Source organism: Equus caballus, chromosome 28 (genome assembly GCF_041296265.1).
Source record: "Equus caballus isolate H_3958 breed thoroughbred chromosome 28, TB-T2T, whole genome shotgun sequence".
In the NCBI taxonomy this organism is placed as follows: Eukaryota; Metazoa; Chordata; class Mammalia; order Perissodactyla; family Equidae; genus Equus; species Equus caballus.
In genome coordinates, this window is record NC_091711.1 from 18,167,623 (window position 1) to 18,188,934 (window position 21,312).

The 21,312-nt window shown below is 36.6% G+C and overlaps 1 protein-coding gene across 11 annotated transcripts in view; it reads right to left on the reverse strand.

Annotated features, from left to right (window-relative positions):
* MGAT4C (MGAT4 family member C) overlaps positions 1-21,312 on the reverse strand; it is a 693,471-nt gene that overhangs the window by 32,725 nt on the left and 639,434 nt on the right. For all 11 annotated transcript variants that reach the window (XM_070254603.1, XM_070254602.1, XM_070254597.1 and 8 more), the window contains 2 exons: positions 11,230-11,279; positions 4,407-4,557 (listed from right to left, as the gene is read on the reverse strand). The gene's annotated coding sequence lies outside the window, so the exon portion shown is untranslated. The remainder of the gene's footprint in view (positions 1-4,406; positions 4,558-11,229; positions 11,280-21,312) is intronic.

The following is a 21,312-nucleotide window of genomic DNA, read 5'->3' on the forward strand; positions in this document are numbered from 1 at the left end:
TTCATCCCCACATATACCTGTTCGAATTGGGTTCAGGAACCAAAAACACCTGCCCAAAACCACTCATTCCTACAGTTAGTCTTTCCTAATGTCAGCATAATCTTCCTAAAGATCTATCATAATTCTATTTACCCATTTAAAACCTTTCGATGACTTATATCTCCTTGTCATTCCATGTTAGGTACATTACATCTCGGCTACAGCCTACATTTCCAGTCTATTTTTCAGACATTCCAAGAATCATTATTACAGCTGTGCAGGCCTACTCGCTTCCCAAGTTATGCCCTTCACCTCAACGTGTGTGCCTTTGTACTATTGTTTTCTGTGCCTGGAATTACTTTCTCCTTGCCTGCTTAAATAGCTCCTATTCATCCTTAAAATTCAACTCCAAATCTTAGCCTGAATCAATTTTGAAGAGATAATGTGGAAACCAGATACATCTGAATTTACATCCTAAATCATTCTGCTTACTTGCTGTGTGATTTTAGGCAAGATCTTAATCCTCAAGTTCTTCAGTTGAAGTTGGCTCATTCACACCTGATTTCAAGGGTTATTTCTTTGATTAAATGAGATAAGGAAGCAACTAGAACTTGGTACACACTCAAACAAAAGTTTACCAGATCAATTCCTTATCCTGACATCATCAGTTAGATAAACTGCTCCATTTAGTTCACATTTCTATTTGAAAACTTGTAGAAATTACATTTCTTAAATTTTCAAATCTAACCATATGCCTGTCACCAAGTAGATTGTAAATAAATAAATGTTGCATTTATTGATGCATCTAAGATATAATTATATGTACTAAAAGCACACTATGCTTTCTTAAGCCAAATGTAGTTTATGTGTTATTATTCCTTATTACTAGTAATAAACAGTTGACTGATTCTACGCTTACATGAGCTTTGTACACCTTTTACATCAAGAGTACCACATAGTTTTATTTGTTCAGCATTAGAGTCAAGACCTATCAAGCTTTGGTCAGGGTGGGTGAGTCATGGGAAAGAAAGGAATATCAAAAGGCAGTGCACAGACAAATTGAGTGTGGGGCTGGATCTGCTGTCACACCAGAAAGAATAGCTATCACTATCGTGGAGACGTTGCTGATTCAAGGCTGATGTTAGTATGCTTTGTAAATAGCCTATTTAAATACATACAAATAAATTAATAATGAATTTAATAAATAAAATTTAATGTTTAATGAAATAAGTAATAAATTATAAATAAAGTACATGTATTTAATTTCCTAAATTAAATAAATAATATAAATGTATTATCAATAAATTTAATAAATACATACAAATAAATTAAATACATCCATACTGCTTTTAAACTACTTGGGCAGAGATCTGGCCTGGTAAAAACCAGCAGAGTCTTCTACCAGTGTGAGAACACAAAATTTCCCTTCTGCTTCTTGTGGCAGTCACAATTTCCTGCTGGATGAGGTGTTAGCAGGCTGGCTCCCAAAAGAAAAATGGAGGGGAGAAGTTGCTGAAATATTTCTTGAAGATTATTAATTAATTTATCGTTTTCTTTGGATTCATTTTCTTCATAGAGGAGAGAACTGCTTATCTAATTTAAAACTATTGCCCCTGATATTAGTGATGACATCTTATTTACACCTAATAGGGAACTTTTACAAGACAACTGTATTGCAATTAGATTCTAACTCAGTTTTCCTTTTATTCATTGACGAATGTGTGTAACTCTTACTAACCTTAAAAAGAACTGAGAAAGCGTAATGATTTCAGACTACAATGTGTCAAGGGGTTAATTTGAATTGCATATAACTATATTTAGATGCGCAGTTTAGAAACAACCATTTAATGATAATAACCAAGTTTCTTAACTACAAGTAGCAATTGACTTGGGCAAACATTTGTTGTCCCTATAATCCTATTAAAAAAGCACTTTGGGAATTCAAGTTTATTTTTTTCTGTGTTGGAAATATCATCTTTCATTTTAAAAGAGGGAAGGAAAGAGATGACAGGAGGTCTAAGTCGTGTGCCATTTTACAGAAAAGGCAAAGGAGGCTCGGAGATTTAAATAATTTGCCCACATTCATACAACTATTAAGTAACAGGATAAAAATTCATAGTTAGGTTTGTACAGTTTGAAATCCCATGCTAACCGGTGAAAAAAAAATTGCTTGTGAACAATTTGTGTGATATTTATGTGCTATAGTCTGAACGTTTGTGTCCCCTGCCCCAATTCATATGTTGAACATCTAATGCCCAAGGTGATGGTATTAGGAGATGGGGCTTTTGGGAAGTGGTTAGGTCAAGAGAGTGTAGCTCTCAGGAGGGAGATTAGAGCCCCTATAAAAGCAGCCCCAGGGCCAGCCCCTGGCCATGTGGTTAACTTCCCGTGCTCCGCTTTGGTGGCCCAGGGTTTTGCTGGTTCGGATCCCGGGCGCAGACATGGCACGCTCATCAGGCCATGCGGAGGTGGCGTCCCACACAGCACAGCCAGAGGCACTCACAACTAGAATATACAACTATGTACTGGGGGGCTTTGGGGAGAAGAAGATAAAGAAAAAAAAACAAAGAAGATTGGCAACAGATGTTAGCTCAGGTGCCAATCTTTAAGGAAAAAGGAAAAAAAAAGCAGCCACATGAGGATATGACCAGAAGTTTGCAACCCCGAAAAAGACCTTCATCCACTCATGCTGGCACTCTGATCTTGGACTTCCAGACTCCAGAGCTCTGAGAATTAAATGTCTCTTGTGTATAAACTCTCTAATGTGTGATGTTTTGTTAGAGCAGCCGAAACAGCTAAGACGTTGTGTCTGTATATTGATACTGAAGTTGAAATCAGTGTGATTGGGGAAGAAAAAAGACGACACTCTATGCTAGAGGTCTTTACTTGGCTATGTCTGTATTTATGAGATGAGGCTTGTAATGTGTCTTAATATTGGTGAGTGTGACTACCTGTACAGATGGTACTGCATCAGATAAAGTACATTAAATGGAAAACTTCACTGGAATCAATGACCAACAAACACTTACTGAGAAGTCTACTATACACAAAGCATTGGGTGGTTTCTTTTTAAAAGAAGGTTGAAGAGACAAGACTAAAAATTGATTAGATGCAATACATATTTATGCATTGCTTTCTAATGGAATATTAGTTTATATTGTAATATGGAGGAAAATAGTTATCATTTACTCAGTGGTCCAAAGCATATTTTACTTTTTAAATTATGAAAAAGCCACCTAAAAGTCAAACTGATAGTCATAGAATATTCATGCTACGGAGAAATGTGAAGATCATTAGCCAAACAACAACTTTATGCAGAAGGAAAAAAAAAAATCAACACTAGAGTCCAAATGACTGATTTGACTTGTTATTGATGGGACAGAGACTAGCCTGAGGTTCCCTGACTCTCAGTGCAATGCATTTGAAATGATTCCAAATTGTCCTTAGAGTCGAAGATCATAGTGATCATTAGATTCAAAGTCACCAATGACAGCGTAAAACAAGTATAATCAAATATGGGAGAAGTAGAACTTAAATGCCACACTTCAGATGGATATTCTATGTAAAATTGGAAGCACCACAGTCAGTGGTTCTGCCCACATTATAAATGATTGTGCTTTTTCTATTGAGTCCCAAATGCAATCTCTTTGGGTTGAGGCATCATCTATTAAGTACAGGCATCTCAAGCAGTACCATAGCACTCCGTTTGATGAGTAATATGTTCACACATGGGAACTAACAAAAACAGAGAATAGTAGATTTCTATCTCCCATTTCCTTCCCAGGTTCACAACGGGGTATCCCAAGTTAAACGGGGGTAAAACTGCCTACATGTAAATTTACATAAATCGTTATTTCTGTTTCTCTCCCACTCTCTCTCTCTCTGGTTTTTGCTGAGATTTTACAGTTTTATTTATTTGAATTAAATTTGCTTAAAATGGTCCTACATTTTAAAGCATGAGAGCAAAAGATTGCATAGATTTTTAAAGAAAGAGCAAGTCTAGATTATGAATATGTAGAATATCAGTATCCATACATCAATATCAATATGTATGAATATCAATAACAAAGCAACATATCAATTGAAAGATCTAAAAAATGGGAATTTCGTGACAACATCTGCAATGTTCAAATAATATAAGTTTCACAACAACAGTTACCTGAGGATAATCTAGATCCTAACAAGACTGACTTGGTCCATGCAGTGTGTGAAAAAGGAAGAATTTCAGATAAATATCTTGATTTCTTTTTAAACTAGAGTACATAGTTACAAAGCGGTTTCACTCCCACATTGCAACAAGTGGCTGGACTTAAGGAATATCTAATTGCATTTAGATGGGTAAGGCTGTCTCCGGTTTCATACAATCTCCCCTCCCTCCCCAACTTCTTAATATTTTACTACTGAGCTGCATCACTCATTTATATTACCTATATGATTCTAGGCAGTTGAGTATGCAACATCTGATCCAGAGGAAAGGGAGTCCAAGCTGTAAAACGTTTTAGTATTTTTCTTCTTAATGGTTTGGTTATCCTTGAGGTGAAGAGAGATGCAGTATACACACTTTATGCATTTTCCATCCTGTTAGGAAAGGAAAAAACAAAAACCAAAAAATCTTATCATTAGATGTGGCTCTCTTAGTTTAATATCATTAGATTTTTCCTCATCTGACCTCCAATTATATATATTGATAATCAGAGAAAAACATTCTGATTTCTATATTTGTCTGCCTATAAGGAGCACATTTCCTATTTCGGCTATTTCTGGTCTCTGTGAAAGTGAATTTTTCATGGCATATCCACCATGTGCTTTGTATTACTTGACTGATACCGACCCTGATATCAATTTCCCCACATTAAACCCATCGTATATGAGGTTAAAACCAAAATACTCATTCCCTGCTAACTTTCTGGCTTCCTGGCTTCAGAATCCACTATCCTCTATGAAGACAGACACCGTCAAGGACGAGCACCTGGACTATCTCCTCCGGCAAAGAGATACGGGCTGGTGGGAAAGCTGCTGACCAGCAAGGTCACAGGCTTCCTCCTCTCTGCAAGTGTCTCAAGGCCAAGGACAGGCTGGTGGGAAAGCTCCGACCAGCAAGGCCATGTGCTCCCCCTCCCCTACCTAAACCCCAAATAAAAACCCTTCCTTTTAGCTGTTTGGGGAGTTTGGGATTTCAGCGTTAGCTGCCCTCTCTCCTTGCTCAGTGCTGTGCAAAAATAAAATTCCTACTTTCTTCCACCACACCTGATGTCAGAGATTGGCTTGCTGTGCAACGGGTGAGTGAACTCACTTCAGGTTCTGTAACATGGCTACAGTGAGAAATTTTACTGATTATGCCCATACATGTATTTTCAGCTTGAATAATATTTATATTTCTTATTGTCAATTAAGAAATTAGCAACATTGTCTTCCATTTCAATGTGTTCTGTATTTTATTTAGTGTGAGCCCATCTCTCAGACCCTAGTTATATCTGAGGCCCTCATTATACTTGAGCCTTTACAGCGTAGGGCCAGAACAAATGAATTTCAGATGGCAGTACTATTCTAAATGCCTCTTGCCGATTTCTACAGTATGTATAGCAGAGTTAAATCAACTGTAAATGAGGCAAAGAATTACTTTTACATTGTGTATTTGTTGGTAATCTAGGATGCTATGGTTGACTGACTGCAGAAATGTCCCAAATTCTTCACCCTTCCTTGTATGTATCCCCTTTTCAGTGTGACTTCGTGATTTCTCCTATCAAGAGAAGTGGAGTCTGTTTCCCATGTGATATAAGTTGACTTTTTAATGTATTTTGGCCAAAAGAAAGCTGTAGAATTAATAGTGCGCTATTCTAAGCCTAGAACTCAAGAGACCTTTTGTGCTTCAGCTCTCCCTCCTGGAACCCTCACTGCCACGGGCAAAGGCCAAGCTAGTCTAGCCCAGCCCAGATGGGCACAATTGCCCAGGTGACCTGAAGACTCCCAGGGAGAAAAATCTTGTTGATTTAAGCCACTAAGTCAGCAGTTTTCAAAGTGTGGTCCGGGGTCGCCTGGGGACCTCCGGCACCTTTTCTGATGATCTGCAATATCAAAACTACTTTTGTAATTATATTAAAACATTATTTGTCTTTTAATTCTCATTCTGTCAAGAGTGTACAGTGCGGTTTTCCAAAGGCATCATAATGTTCAATATCAAGACGGGGTGAATACAGAAGCAAATATGAGAATCCAGCAGTCTTCTATTGAGACAGAAAGAGATTAGCCAAAATGTAAAACAATGCTACTCTTTACAGTGAATTTTGCTTTGATTAGAAAATGTTATTTTTTAATAAAAAGCATTATTTAGGGCTGGCCCCGTGGCCGAGTGGTTAAGTTCCCATGCTCCACTTCAGTGGCCCAGGCTTTCGCTAGTTCAGATCCTGGGCGCAGACATGGCACTGCTCATCAAGCCATGCTGAGGCAGCATCCCACACAGCAGAGGCAGAAGGACCTACAACTAGAATATACAACTATGTACTGGGGGGTCTTTGGGGAGAAGAAGAAAAAGAAAAAAATAGATTGGCAACAGATGTTAGCTCAGGTGCCAATCTTCACAAAAACAAAGTTAGCTGTTATTAAAAAAAATGGGGGGCCAGCCCTGTGGACAAGTGGTTAAGTTCATGTGCTCCACTTCGGCGGCCCAGGGTTTCTCCAATTCAAATCCTGGGTGTGGACATCGCACCACTCATCAGGCCATGCTGAGGTGGCATCCCACATCCCACAACTTGAAGGACCCACAACTAAAAATATACAACTATGTACTGGAAGGATTTGGGGAGAAAAAGCAGGAAAAATAAATAAATAAATAAACAAAAATGTTGTTTATAAATAATGTCCCTATTTGTAATGATAAAGGAAATGACAAATATCTTAAAATTTATATTTTAATTTTTACTACAGTAAATATCAATATAAAACCCACATAAACAAACCTATTTGGAGTCCTCAACAATTTTTTTTTTTGAGGAAGATTAGCCCTGAGCTAACTACTGCCAATCCTCCTGTTTCTGCTGAGGAAGACTGGCCCTGAGCTAACATCCATGCCCATCTTTCTCTACTTTATATGTGGGACGCCTACCACAGCATGGCTTTTGCCAAGCTATGCCATGTCCGCACTCGGGATCCGAGCCAGTGAACTCCGGGCAGTCAAGAAGTGGAGCGAGGGAACTTAACTGCTGTGCCAACAGACCAGCCCCTCAATAATTTCTAAGAAAGTAAAGGACCCTGAGAACAAAAAGTCTGAGAAATGCTACATTTTTATTTCTGCGTTATGAGAATAGCACTTCTTCCTCAAGTAAAAATCACTATGCTTTGTCCTTCATGACCTAATTGCCCTAGCATATCATGCAGTTCCAAGGACTTGAAATCCGTAGACCGTGGATATACTTTCATTTCTTGAGTAATAGTGAGTCATTTTCAGCCTTATCCTTTTAAATTTGAAAAATGGGGCTTATTCTTTTTCTAAAACACTGTAGAAATATTGATTTATCTAATTCGTATACAAATATTTACTTGCTGATTTTATACAAAGCAGTAAATTCTGTGAAACACATAAATATGGAAGCTGAGAATTTTAACTAAGAGTATCCCTTCAAGCTTCCACTAAATTTAGCTTGAGGCTGAAGAACTCCACTGGAGTTGTGATAATCGTGCACTTGGGGAGGTGAAGTTGCTCACATTTTATTATACTAAGATTAAAATTAAGGCTTTTAAAATTTTTTGTGAGGAAGATTCTCCCTGAGCTACCATCCACTGCCAATCTTCCTCCATTTTTTTGTATGTGAGTTGCCACCACAGCATGGCCACTGGCAGGCCAGTGATGTAGGTCCACTCTTGGGAACCTAACTCGGGCCACTAAAGTGGAGAATGCTGAACTTAACCAATAGGTTACCGGGACCAGCCCAAACCTAAGGCATTGTGAACTGAAAATGTCTCACTACTCTGACATTATGTAAAGAGATGAAGTAAAAAGCAAGAAAATGATTACTCAATTCTTGAGGAGTCCATATTTATCAAAAAGGACAGACAGGTAATATGGGATCACATATCTGCTGTGATGAAAGGATTATGGGCTTAAAATTTTCTGTGGGCTAATATTGCATACTACAATGCACAACAGCTCACTAAAATATCTCATATAAGCTGGCTAATTCAACTGCATTTGAATAAAATAGCTTCTTCTGCTTAGTACTTTGATATTATCTCTTTGGCTTAGCCTCAGGTAGCTAGAGCAGAGGAAATGCAGGAAGTAGAAAATGTAATTTAAGAGCCCTTCCCTCAATGCATTGAAAGGAAAAATGAACCACGTACACTACAAATATTTGGGAAAACACAAATTACTGTGAATTCTAATTGCTATTGGACACTGTTGAAAAATAAAAATTGAAAAATAAAACAGCTTATGAAAATAAACTCAGTATTGATGGATTGAAATTTATGTTTGAAAATCTGCTCCTCCATCCCTCAAAGACAGCTTGCTATAAATTGAATGTCTCTGTAATGGCATTTTCACATTATCTAAAAAGAAAAAACCAAAACAGGGAAATAGCATGTGATGTATTTTAAAGTTAAAAAAAAGATTTATGTTAAAAAACATGGTACATGAGCATTGTAATACTATTTTCTACAAATAAGTCTAGCTGATTTAAACCAATGTGAAAATGCCAGCCTCCCAAAGAGAGTAAACAGAAACTTTTGAAATGTTTACACCAGAAAATGCCAACAACAGCTGCTTGGTATACACATCTTTCACGTGAGTAAAGAGAAGAAAAGACTTGTGTATGTGTCCTGTCCAGTTTTAGCCCCATTTTCCAACCACCATATGGGTAACTTCATTAGAGAGCCTGACTGGTCATTTTATGAATTGCCCACTTAGTCAAACAGTAAGCGTTGATGATAATTACAAGAATCCCAGAGGCTATAATATTAATATCGTGTGTTCAGGGAGTCTAAAAGATTAGAAGAAGAACACAAGTTATGCTTTTTTAATTTTCTTCAAAAGCAGAATCAAACAAAAACTATACCCATTTTCTCTGTTGACAGGGCTTAATGGTTTAGTAAGATTAATGTGATAAAATCCTTGCTTCAGGGAAGAGAAGGAAGGAACAGAAGCCTATCAGAATTATGGAAGGAAAAGGTTGAGCCATGCAGAGTTAGGAAATTAGTTTGAATTAAAATTTTAGCAGATGTCAGTTATTTGAGTTGAGTCAAAAGAGAAAAATATCACTGTTTACACTAAGTGCAAAATGTAAAGAATTAAGTATTAGCATCTTTATAAAGCCAAACACTTGAGCTCTTCTTGAAGCCAGTATATTGGATCTATAGAGTCAGAGTAAACTTTCTGATGAAAAGATAAAAACAATTAAAATAAAATTGTGTATATACACATATGTAAGTACCTTTTAAGAATCTTTGATCTGACATGAAAGAGAAATTTGCAAGGACTAAGATCAAAGTAAAAGCAGGAACCCTAAAAAGTAATCATTGAACCTAGCTTTCCTCATGAGAACTTCCAGCCATCCTTGGAAAGCTTCAGCTGCCCTTTTGACTGCTTCATGGGTAAGAGAGTGAAATGTACAACAGAAGATCTCCTCCATAAAATGAAAAATAAACCTCATGGGCATAAAAGGCAGAAAAGGAAATATACAGTCTTGTCTTTAGTGTTGGCTGGATTAAATTAAAAAGAGAGAGAGAGAGAGTAAGTTGGTCTTCACCACAGATCTGAAATCCGAACTCATGCTATGTATTTGGTCAAAAACCTAAAACAAAGCACTTATTTTAAAAGTGGTCCTGGGTGGATAGTGCCCCCTGTAGAAGTGAATATTCTAAGAATGGAACTCGAAGTTGGGCCTTAAAGAATTCTCATCAATAACATTCCACATACGTGAGATCAGAGTCAAAAACAAAAACACATAAGGAAAATAAGATTTCAGGAGATACAACAAGCAGGAACTGCAGAGTGCAATCAGAATCACAAAACTAAAATAGAGGCTTGGATTGAACATAAGAACAAGAAAGAGGAGATTATTACATTTGTAAAAGACTCTGGAATTTCTTAGCAAAAATATAAAATTTAAAAGAATAAAAGGAGATTAATTTAAAATAAGTCATAAATGCAGATCAAATCAGTGAACTGCACATAGATTTAAAGACCATGGCATTACGAAACTAGGAAATGATTTGAAAAAAATTGAGACCTAAAAGATAGAGAAAAATGGAAGAAGTCACATTAAAGGAGAAAACGAGGAGTTCCAGAATTTCTGAAAAACATCTATCCTGGAATTCAGGGAGGCCAACAAATTTAAAGTGGGATACATAAAAATTATTCCTAGATACATCATAGCCAGCTTCAGAACAACAAAGATCGAGAGATTTTAACAGCAGCCAAAGAGAAATAGCAAATTACCCACACAGATATAGCAACCAGACACAACTGACCTTCCACTAATAAATGGAATCCAGAAAACATTAGAATAAAATCTTCAATGGTATCAGAAAAATTGCTCACAACCTAGACTCACAATCCAGGGAAATTAATTTTCTAGAATGAGAAGAAAATACAAATACTTTCAGACAAAGAAAAACTGCAAAATCTTCACCAGAGGAAAGTCATAAGAACATAATTCAAGCAGATAAATAAGGTGGAAGGTTATAAGAAGAAATGGTAAAAACAAGTGGTAAATATGTAAGAAAATCTAATAGTAATTTATAATACAATAATAATAATTTCTAACTCTCGGAATAGTAAAGCCAAAATACCCACAACATAAACACAAAAGTCTGGATGGCTCACGAGAATTAAGACAATCTAGTATACTTATATGTTAGGAGGAAGTTAAAGATATTAACATGCTTGTGTGTGTTTGTGTGTACATGTACATTCACTCTGGGAGATACCTTAATTGTATTAGTTGTATCAGTATACTTTATTTTTGTTCTATGATGTATTTTTTCTTCTAGCATCAATAAATTTCCAAGTTTTAATCAAAATAGCAAGTTACATGCTTTGAAGAACTCAGAAATTTCCAATAAACATCCTCTAGAGTTCACTGTTAAAGCAGTCCTGTTGTACAAATAGAACTTGTGTACATAAAACTAATGAGCACATAACCTCAATTTAGGCATGAGTAGCTACCCCAAGAATATTTGACTAATGGAATATCTTTGATAATATATGAAAAGGTGAATGACCCTCAGAATTCCACTGTGAATGAAACCCAATCTCACCTTAAGAAAGAAGCTGTCATAATCTGTCCTGTACAGAAAGTGTTGATACACTGGAAAAAAGAAAGTCCAACATTATTAATACAATTCTTTGGTTTACTATTGATAAAAGTAAAATAAAAAGTATTCTAGATAATTTACTATTCCCACACAATTGCATTATACTTATATTTATTAAAGTTTTCTAAATTTACAGAAAAATATAGAATAAATATTTTAACATATTTTATTTTATATGTGTATATTACACAACATCCTTTTATATTAAATTATTCATTAAAAGTAGGTAAATTAAACATTTGAAGTATATATTATGTAATATAAAGATATATGTTGACAAATAAAAATGGCATGCAATAGGATATACTGGAGTACATGAGGAAGACATTTGGTATAAGCCTAATTCAGCCTGACTTTGTTTTTTCCAAAAGAGCCTGACTGTGGACATTGAGCACGCATTGTATATCTGCTTTAGATATTCCCTATGGCAAGAACAAAGTCCTTGAGATAAAGATGCAACTTCCCTCCCCCTCCCAATGTTGGCATTTCCTTAAAGATTAAGCAGCTTTCCTTAGGCTAGGAACTGACTGCGGTGCTCACCTGTGACCACCCAGCTCAAGACAGCTGACCTGCCGCCCTGCTGTGTCCATCAATCGCTGTGCTGACAGAGCAGTCTTGCGACTATTGTAAAAGGGACATTTTAATCCTATGTGAAACATCCTCTCTGGGGGTATATAACCACTCTGTGCACCCCACATCTTCAGTGCCCTTTCTTCCTTTGGGAAGAAAGGCCCCGGGCCATGGTCCTCAGATTTCAGCTCAGAATAAACTCTCCCAAATTTTCATTTATAGATTGGTTATGGATTATTTTCGTCGACAATGCAAATATTTATCTTTTAACATCACCATTGATTTTATCTGTGCTAGCAAATAAGTTAGATATATTTTATAATATTCCACTTAAGCACAGAATTATTTGCCCTTAGAAAGAAACTTCAGTCCGTATTACCCAGCTGTCCTTCACCTAAACAGTGCAGAGGCTAATTTGTTACATGTTTATACATGTTATTGATTTTTCCATCATATATAAAGGCTTACAATGTTCCAAAGATTGTTTCTGCTACATTATAAATTCGTTGCCTGGAACACAGTTTGCTATTGAATGTCTGCCAGACTATATTAACAAAGGTATTTAGAAGAAAACCATGCAGCTACAACACGATGAATACACGAAGAAAAGTCTCTAAAGATGTCTTTAAAATCGTGTGTGTGTTCTTTAAGCAGAGATAGTTTGAGGAATAAATACATTGTTATTTTGCATTACTTTTCTCCATTGTACTTAAAAGTACTATTTATGTTTTTAAAAGTTCAGCGCTTCTCTGGGCTATTTAGGCACATTTGAGGAACCAAAAACTTGATTTTCTGGAGTTTGATAGTAGGTCAATGTTTATTCTTTTAGGCAATGGTTAATTGTGAAAATTCATATGCTCTTGAGGCACACATTTCTCTGCTTCTCCTGGCATCTCCATCAGCTTTGTTCATTTCTACTTAGATGTGCTGTGGTCAGCTTCTGTGGTCAAAAACACCCTTGCTGAGATTTCCGTAATTTTCCTGCAATTTTTTCTTCTGTAGCTTCCACATTTGGCAAAAATATTTGTCATCGGAGATTTATGTTTTAAAATAGTAGTCATTTTCAGATTCTCATTTCAAATAAACCATTTCTCAACATGAAGCTATTACCCTTACAGCTAATCAGCTATATCTCAGCACGTTGAGGCCAGGGCTTACAATCAGAAAGGAGACAGGCTTGAAGGAGGCCTAGCTGGAGATTCCGGGAATTTCTGTAGGCAAAAGGGTGTAGCAGGATGAGCGGAATTTTGGGCAAGCATTTTGTGTCTGGTCACAGCAGCACCTTCCAGTTGTAAAGTTTATGTTTCCAAACTTATGGATCCAACATACTGATACAGGGTGTCCAGACACTAAAGGTGGTAATCAGATGATCAGGAAATCATGAAAGAACTGTATTGGCTTTCAGAACATTATAACATCCTTCAAGACCAGGTGTCTTGTAATGGACTATGTCTGCTGACTCTTTCCACTTACTAGTGGTGTGACCTTAAATATATTTCAAGATGTTTTAACAACAAATCTGATTTTTTGCAATAAGAATTGATTAATTTTCTACAAGACTGGTTAACCAAATGGAATCTGCTGATTTGTTCTTGTGTGCATATCAACAACTGGAAACTTAAACGCACACTAAAAAACTTAAACACAAGACCTTAGGAATACATCAGTGATTTTTTTTTTTTTGAGGAAGATTAGCCCTGAGCTAACTGCTGCCAGTTCTCCTCTTTTTTGCTGAGGAAGACTGGCCTTGAGCTAACATCCACGCCCATCTTCTTCTACTTTATATGTGGGAGGCCCACCACAGCATGGCTTGCCAAGCAGTGCCATGTCCCAGGCCGCCGAAGCAGAAGGTGCGAACTTAACCACTGCGCCACTGGGCTGGCCCCTACACTAGTGATTTTTAAGGATTATATTTTCCTGATAATTGCTTATATAATATTGAGCAAAAATATCTTAGAGGGGTACCTGAGAAGAGGTATACAGGAGACAAGATTTTCAATTAATAAAAGGTAATTAAACAAAGATAATTTTCTCTGATTGCATTATCATATATTTTCTTTTTAGAAATATTATTTTGATGTAAAAATAAAATTACTATTATAAGAATCTGTCCCATTTAGGTAGAGATATAAAGGGAATGAATGAAAAAGAGAGTTTAGTTTTTCTTTTTTTTTTTCTGAGGAAGATTCACCCTGAGCTAACATCTGTGCCAGTGGTCCTCTGCTTTGTATGTGTGTCACTGCCATGGCATGGCTGTCAACAAGCAGTGTAGGTCCTTGCCCAGGAACCGAACCGGGGCCACTGAAGCAGAGCACCCCAAACTAATCCACTAGGCCACGGGCCTGGTCCCATGTTTACTTTTTTCTGATTATTATTTTATATTAAGTGGCATTTTCAATGTGACAACTTAGATATGATTTAGTTGTATTTACTTTCATTTTGGGGTCACTGTCTTCTTTCTGAAGCATTACTATGAACAATGGTTAATTTTAAAGACTTCTGTTCTTTAGCATGATTAAAAATATTTTGAATCACGCTACAAATAATTGTTAGCATAAAAAAGTAATTGATAGAATTACTTTATTATTTTCAAAAAATTTCCAATATTCAAACTTCAAATATTTAATATTATAGATACTTAAATATGTAATATATAAATATGTTTATAAATATATAATATAAGTACTCATGTTGCCATAATAAGAGAATGATACATTTCTATCATCTTTAAAATAAATGTAAATTTTATATCTTATAAAATGAAAACACATATAGGAAAAAATCTCAGAGTTATGGTAAGTGACTAAGCATTCTACAAGGAGATAATAAACCTGGAAATAATTATACACATTTAATGGTTATGGAAGGATTTTCAAGATAAAAATCTCAGCAAGCGAAAAATCACTGTACATCAACTGTCTGAAGAATAGACAGTCCTTCATTAATGACATATATTTGAATACACATTCAGTACATCCCTAATTTCTGGATGAATGAATTGCTCAATCACATAAATGTCATCTATTACTATATTGTATGTTAAATTAAATAATAAGAAATGTGTACTTTCTGTATTAGTCCCAAGCCATTTCCTTTATGAGCACATGAGAAGCTTTAAGAATCAAATCGACCACATTACTTCACTCAGTGAAATTTACGGCAGATAAGGAATACAAAGCATGAAAGAAAATGAAAGACAGAAAAACTACCTTTCTCAAAAACTCCGTGCTCATCTGAATCTTAAATCATGCATTCTTTTCCCTTCATGTCTTTCTTGATGGGAATCTTACAGAGAAAAAAATGGGTTAAACTGACAGTGCTTCACTGTCAAGAGAAACCTATAGTCAGGGATATATCTAATTCCCAAAGCTTTCATCATTAATATTTTATGTGTCTCACGGATCTGTCCTATCTAGAAGAAAAATTTATCTTTCATTTGTGCAAGCACTGCTTGCAGAGTTATAGATTTCATCTCTGTAAACTGAGTGCTGAAATGCAAACCGCAGCTAAGGTAAGAGGCAAAATGTCCGCTGTATTTCTTTTCCTGGAGTCCGGCTACACTTCACCGGAGTTGCAGAGTCAGCCAAGCAATGTGTAAGATCTCTGGGGAACTAGGAAGGCTGTCAGTTCCATGCCTGCGTAGTTCAGCCTACACATGCGAATGCCCACCTGTTTAAACTGACTTGTAAAAGAAGATGATTAGCTATGGTGACTTTTTTTAAACTTAAACGTTGACAAGGAAGTTTGATGCCTACAATGCTGGAAATCATGAGCTTAGTCTCGAAAATTTCCTTCATTATAGATGAGATGAGCAAATGGCAAATTAATGATCTTCCAACATTTCAAACTGGAAAGGCTGGATGCTGTGCTTCAGTTGAGCGTGGCTGCCTTAGCTGAACGAAGGATACTGTGTAGGCTCATCTGGGACACCGAAGCCGAGTGCTCCCTGGGCAGTAGTCATCCAGAGAAAAGTGGAACAGACAAAGAGGGTCTAGTCCCCCGTTTCACAGTCAAAAACACATTGGGCGTCCATCTGATAGGTGCGCCTAAACCGCAGGTGCATGTGGATTCACAGGAGGCTCCAGAAGTGGAGTAGAGTTCCCTCTGTGGTTGAAAAGATTATTTCTAGAGAAATGTATTTAGTGTATATTCAAGGGAAAAAAAAACCCTGGTTTCGAGGGTTTTTTGCTAGAAAATTTAGAACTCAAAACTACAAGAAACAACTGTGTTTCTTCCCTTCAGATCTCTTATCTCAATTTTTAATTATATTTTAACTAGTATAATTATTTAACATCTTTCTGATCTTTTAGGACATAAATGAGACCCTGTTTATTTTGGCGCACAATTGTATTCCTGGAGTCTTCTACATTATTGGAAAGCAAGAGGTGTTCACTAAGTTTTTGTTAAAAGATCTGCATATGTTTCATTTTCATCAGTGCCTACTAGCATGTTCTACATAACAATTCTCAATAATGTTTGTGGTAAGAGTGATGATTTATTCAAATTATAGCTACTGATCATAAATTTACGTGAAGCACTATGTTAGAAATAGAGTGATTCTAAAATGTCTAAAATTAATTTCTAGGGCTCAAAGAGTTGACCATATAGTTGAGGGAATAAGATGTATGTGTAAAAATTATACAAAATGAAAAATATTAAGTGACAAGAGAATATATTAGCTGTAATTGTAGATGGCTATTACATACACACAAATGAAAGGACACTCCTGATAAAGAGAACTACATGAGTAAGCATGTTGGAATCAAAAAAATATAAACCACAAATAATAACGATGTTGTTAAGAATGATACACCTTAGAAGCGCTGACAGAACATCACTCCTGTCTCTAAGAACCATCTAAACCCAGCTTTCCTATCAATTTGTCTGTTTAATTTTTGTAGTAGAAACACACAGGATTCCCATGAACTGAGAGGATTAACATTCAACACTCATGCTAATGTTACCAGAAGGGCGTGAGAATGTTTCTCTTCTCACACTCTAGCCCACAGCTGAGTGCTTCAAACTTTTTAAATCTTTGCCGACCTAGAATGCATTGCGGCAGAGGGAGAATGCTCCCTTGCTTTCACTAGATCTTTACTTGTGATTTAAGTCTCTTTTCATATCTTTATCCTTTCTTCTTTAGACTTCAGTCCTTTTCCCATTCCCTTCTTCCCCAATTTGTTTCCTCAACTCCTCGGTGTCTTCATCCAGGCTATACAAATGGGAGTGGACTTTCAGTCTTTCATTTACAGCTGGAAAACCAGGAATGTTAAATTCACTCATCTCAAAGAGGAACCATATAGTCAAGCACAGGAGAAGGGCAGGGAGCTTATTGGTGAATCTGGGGTGAGGAAAGGGGAGTAACACCTGAAAGACTCCTTTGTAACTCATTTGTAACATATATACAATGGCATATAACAATGCCGTTGGGGAAAGGTTACGAATTAAGGAAGGCATTTTCTGACTGTGACTTTTGGGAGCTCTCTTGTTTACTCCAAGCATTCAGCCGCCTCCAAGTAGCGTTCCTGTTCTCACAGCAGCTTCCCTTTTGGCTTTTCAGTATATCCCTGTCTAAAGGATGCCTGTTGTCCCTTCAGCCAATCAGGTAAGTGAATCAGACAACGGCACTGCCCAAATAATGTCCTAAAATGCAAATCCGGTCAGATCACTCTTCCTCTGACCCCTTTATTGGTTTCTCATTGTCTGTTTGGTTAAATAAATTTCTTAGCCATATATTTCACTCACACCAAGAATCCTATGCCTCAGCCACACTGAACTCCCTGCCGTTTTTCAAACACATTTCATGTGAACTTTCATGCTTCAGTGCTTCTGAACATATTTTCCATTTCCCTAGACAAAACTCTGATCCAGCGTCACCTCGGTGAGAAAGTCTGTAACCCCTGCAGCAATGTCGTTCATCCTCTTCTTGAGAAAACAATTAGAGGACTAACTACATCTTACCGCAGTCTTTCTGTGAATGTCTGTATCTTCCCAACGCCATAAACTCAAGGACAGAAGTCATATCATGTCATCTTTGTGTTTGTAATATGATAGATATTCAATATTGCTGAGTGACTAATATAATTAATTAAGATGGCCTTTTTCCACTAATTGGAGCTTTTCAGGGAAAATAATTTAATGCAATCAAATTTCTCTAGCAGACAATTTTGAATTCTGTCCACTGCTATTTGAGGAGGTATTTTTTATTCGGCAGTTCTTTCTGGATCTCTTAAATAATAGATTATTAGAGATCGACTTAAATATAAGGGCTTTTAAAATCTAGATTCGAACCTCCATTGCCTCACGTCTTTCCTTAGTCATTAACTAAACTAAAGATAGATATTTTTATAAGAGAAAAGAGGCCATAAATGAAAACCCACATTCAATTAACCATGAGCATTTTTATACATACGGATTTTAGTTATTAATAGGATGTTGCACCTAAATTATCCAGAATATTATAATATTCCTTCCTAATAACTGACACATATAAATAGTATAATAAATCGGTTAGAAACAGTGCAAACTAAAAAACGTCATCAGAAAGATGATAGCACCTTCTGCCCATTCCTTTGGCTAGCTTGTGTACATAGTATAAATTCCCCAAAAGTCTATAAACTATTTTGTATTATGCCAAATAAAATTTTCAGACTCCTTTCATTACCTCTTTCAGCAAGAAAAATAAACTCAGTAGTCTACTAATCGTAAGAAATATTTTCCCCAATAGTTTACATAATATTCAATAAGCCTTGCAATTCAATTATACTTTAAATTTTACAGTGTTTTAAACATGAAAAAATGCTTTAATTATTGTCATGGATACTTCGAACAGTCTTGCAAAGCAAGCTCAACAACTTTTGATATTATCTTTAACTTTCCTATTAGAAAAATGAGGCGACAGAGATTTGGTAACTTCTGGAAGGCAACATAAATAATATATCTTCTAGGACTGAATTAAAAGTAAGTCATGATATGTGGAAAAATGCCTCTCTGACATTTCTTTTTTTACATAGCCTCTCCATGATTTTAATAAAATGGTAAGAGTTCATCCAACTCTAACAAAACATGCTTAAGTATATAACTTAATATTTTATTTATCTTTTAGTCATAAAACACATATTCTATTTTCAAGTTTTGCCCTCAAATTCTTCCCAATTCCACTTTTATTAATAGACAGTCTTACATTTATACAAAGCGTTTACAAAGATATCCACATTATTTTCTAGGAATACCTTTTGATTTAAAGAATATAACATTTTAAACAGACATTTTATTCGATTCAAATGCAACAGCATTGCATTTCCCTGGAAGACTGAACCTTCCTCCTTAATGTTCCCATAGCCTGCTCTTCATTGTCTGCTCAGCTCTCTGTCCACACTTGTTCAGCCCTTTGTTGATATCTTCTACCTTCAGAAGAAACCACAATTCTCTTGAGGAGCTGGGCTGACACAGTGTTTCCAGTTTCCATTCTGCTAGTTGGAAATACCTGTCTCCTCTGTTTTCTTGTGAGCTGCAGACAGCGCCATCCCACTTCTTCCCTCCCTCCTAGAAGATATATCCATGCTGTAAGGGGCTGACTCGAAAGTCTCAATCTGCTGTGACCTGTATAGTTAATAAAGGCTACTCTCTAGCTAGGCTGCGGTAACTAGATACGTTTACTTTTTTTGACAGAAAACCACAGTGTGAAACTTCAGTTTGACCTGATTACAATGAACTGAAATGAGAAAGGTCTGTCCCTTTGGTTTTTCCTCCTCTCACTTGACTGTCTCTCTGTGTTAAGAGCATGGGTGCAGCAGCCCCTGACCAAGACTGCAACACTTGGAAAGCAAGTTATCACCCCACACTGTCTACCTACAATGCAAATCAGCACACTGCAACTGACCTGAGAAATGGGAGATAGAGGTCTTCCGCAGAGTGGGAACAGAAAGAGAGAAGGAAGCAAAAGAAAGGACACAAAGCATTTTCTCTGAAATCTTTTCTGTTCTCAATTTCTTAGAGGTAGAGAGAGAAACATGCAAATACGACTATCTATGTCGAATAGTTTAGTTAGGTATAAAATAAAATGAGCCCTACAGCTTCAGTTTTTCCAAAGGAAGTAGAGACCTCTGGGTATGACAATCTATTTGAGGCTCAAGGCCTCTAATCAGCTTTTTGATACACAGAGGGAGGCCTCTACACAGATCGACCTCTTCTAATTTGTCATTTCACTCAAAGAATAAAGAATTGTTTTTACCTTACAGCGTTTTTCCAGAGGCGCCAAGTCTTTTCGGGTTTTTTTCTTAACTAATAAAAATTATTTAGGTAAAGTTCAGGAAACGTCCACAATTGTCTTATAAATTTTTAGGAAATGCAAATGGCCTACAAAGTTGAAATTTATTTATTTGCCTAAGTGCTCATGTCAAATGCCTATTATAGTTTATGTCGTATTTGTCTATTTAATCACATCATAATACAATACTTACCAACCAAGGGAGCTCAATAAATTGGAAATAAGCCATTCAAATAACTTTAATTAATAAATCATCTTTAACTATAAAATTCTATCCAAAGAATTATAATTCTATCAAGCCTCAGACTGAGCAAACGTATAAACACCTAATTCATAGCAGTTAAAGTAAAAGAAAAAGAATGCAAAGTGATAGAAACGTTTCTTGCTCAGCAGTTAAAGTAAAAGAAAAAGAATGCAAAGTGATAGAAACGTTTCTTGCTCAGATTCCGGATCTTCAGAAGAAGATTCACCTGAAGAATTCTTCCCAACAGGGGACTCATTCTTTTAGGAAATGGGGTAGGGAATAAAATCCTGGGTTTGGCCAAGGCTGTTGAAGGAACTTTTTGGTGGACAGACATTTCTCAGCGCTAGTGGAGGATGGGGTTGGCCAGGAAAAACCCCCTGTAGAAAGCAGTAGGAAGGGAGGGCAGTTTTCACATGCTTCCTGGAGGAAGGTAGGGCGAGGAAGGTCCTCCTTTCATCAGTTTCCTCCATTGTTCTATTCCCAGTATGGGCCTCCAACTTACTGATGATATAGAGGAAGGAAGCCTGGGTCAAGTGCTTCACTTTGGAGTAAAGAGACAGATAGTGAAAATGCAAATTGCTAAAAGCACCTTTAGCATCAGTTTCATTGAACTCTGTTTTTATGGATACTGGACCATCTCTTCCATCAATGGAAGGCATGTAACAAATTATGAGTCCTGCTGATCTAGGTTGAGCCAAAAACAGGAGTGAACTTTCTTGCCGTGCCAGAGTAAGAACAGGAACAAAAATAGAGGTGCTAGCTGGTCAATGTAGGACATAAGTCCCAGATCCACAAGTCCTCTCAGCTGCACCTGTCTCTTACTAATAACTCAGAGTATTCCCTGGTCCTCTTGGGCCTCTGCCAAATGCCACAATTGGATTGCCTCTCCAAAATTTCAAACCCAACTTCCACTTCAGTTAATTTTGATCTGCTGTGTGTGTTC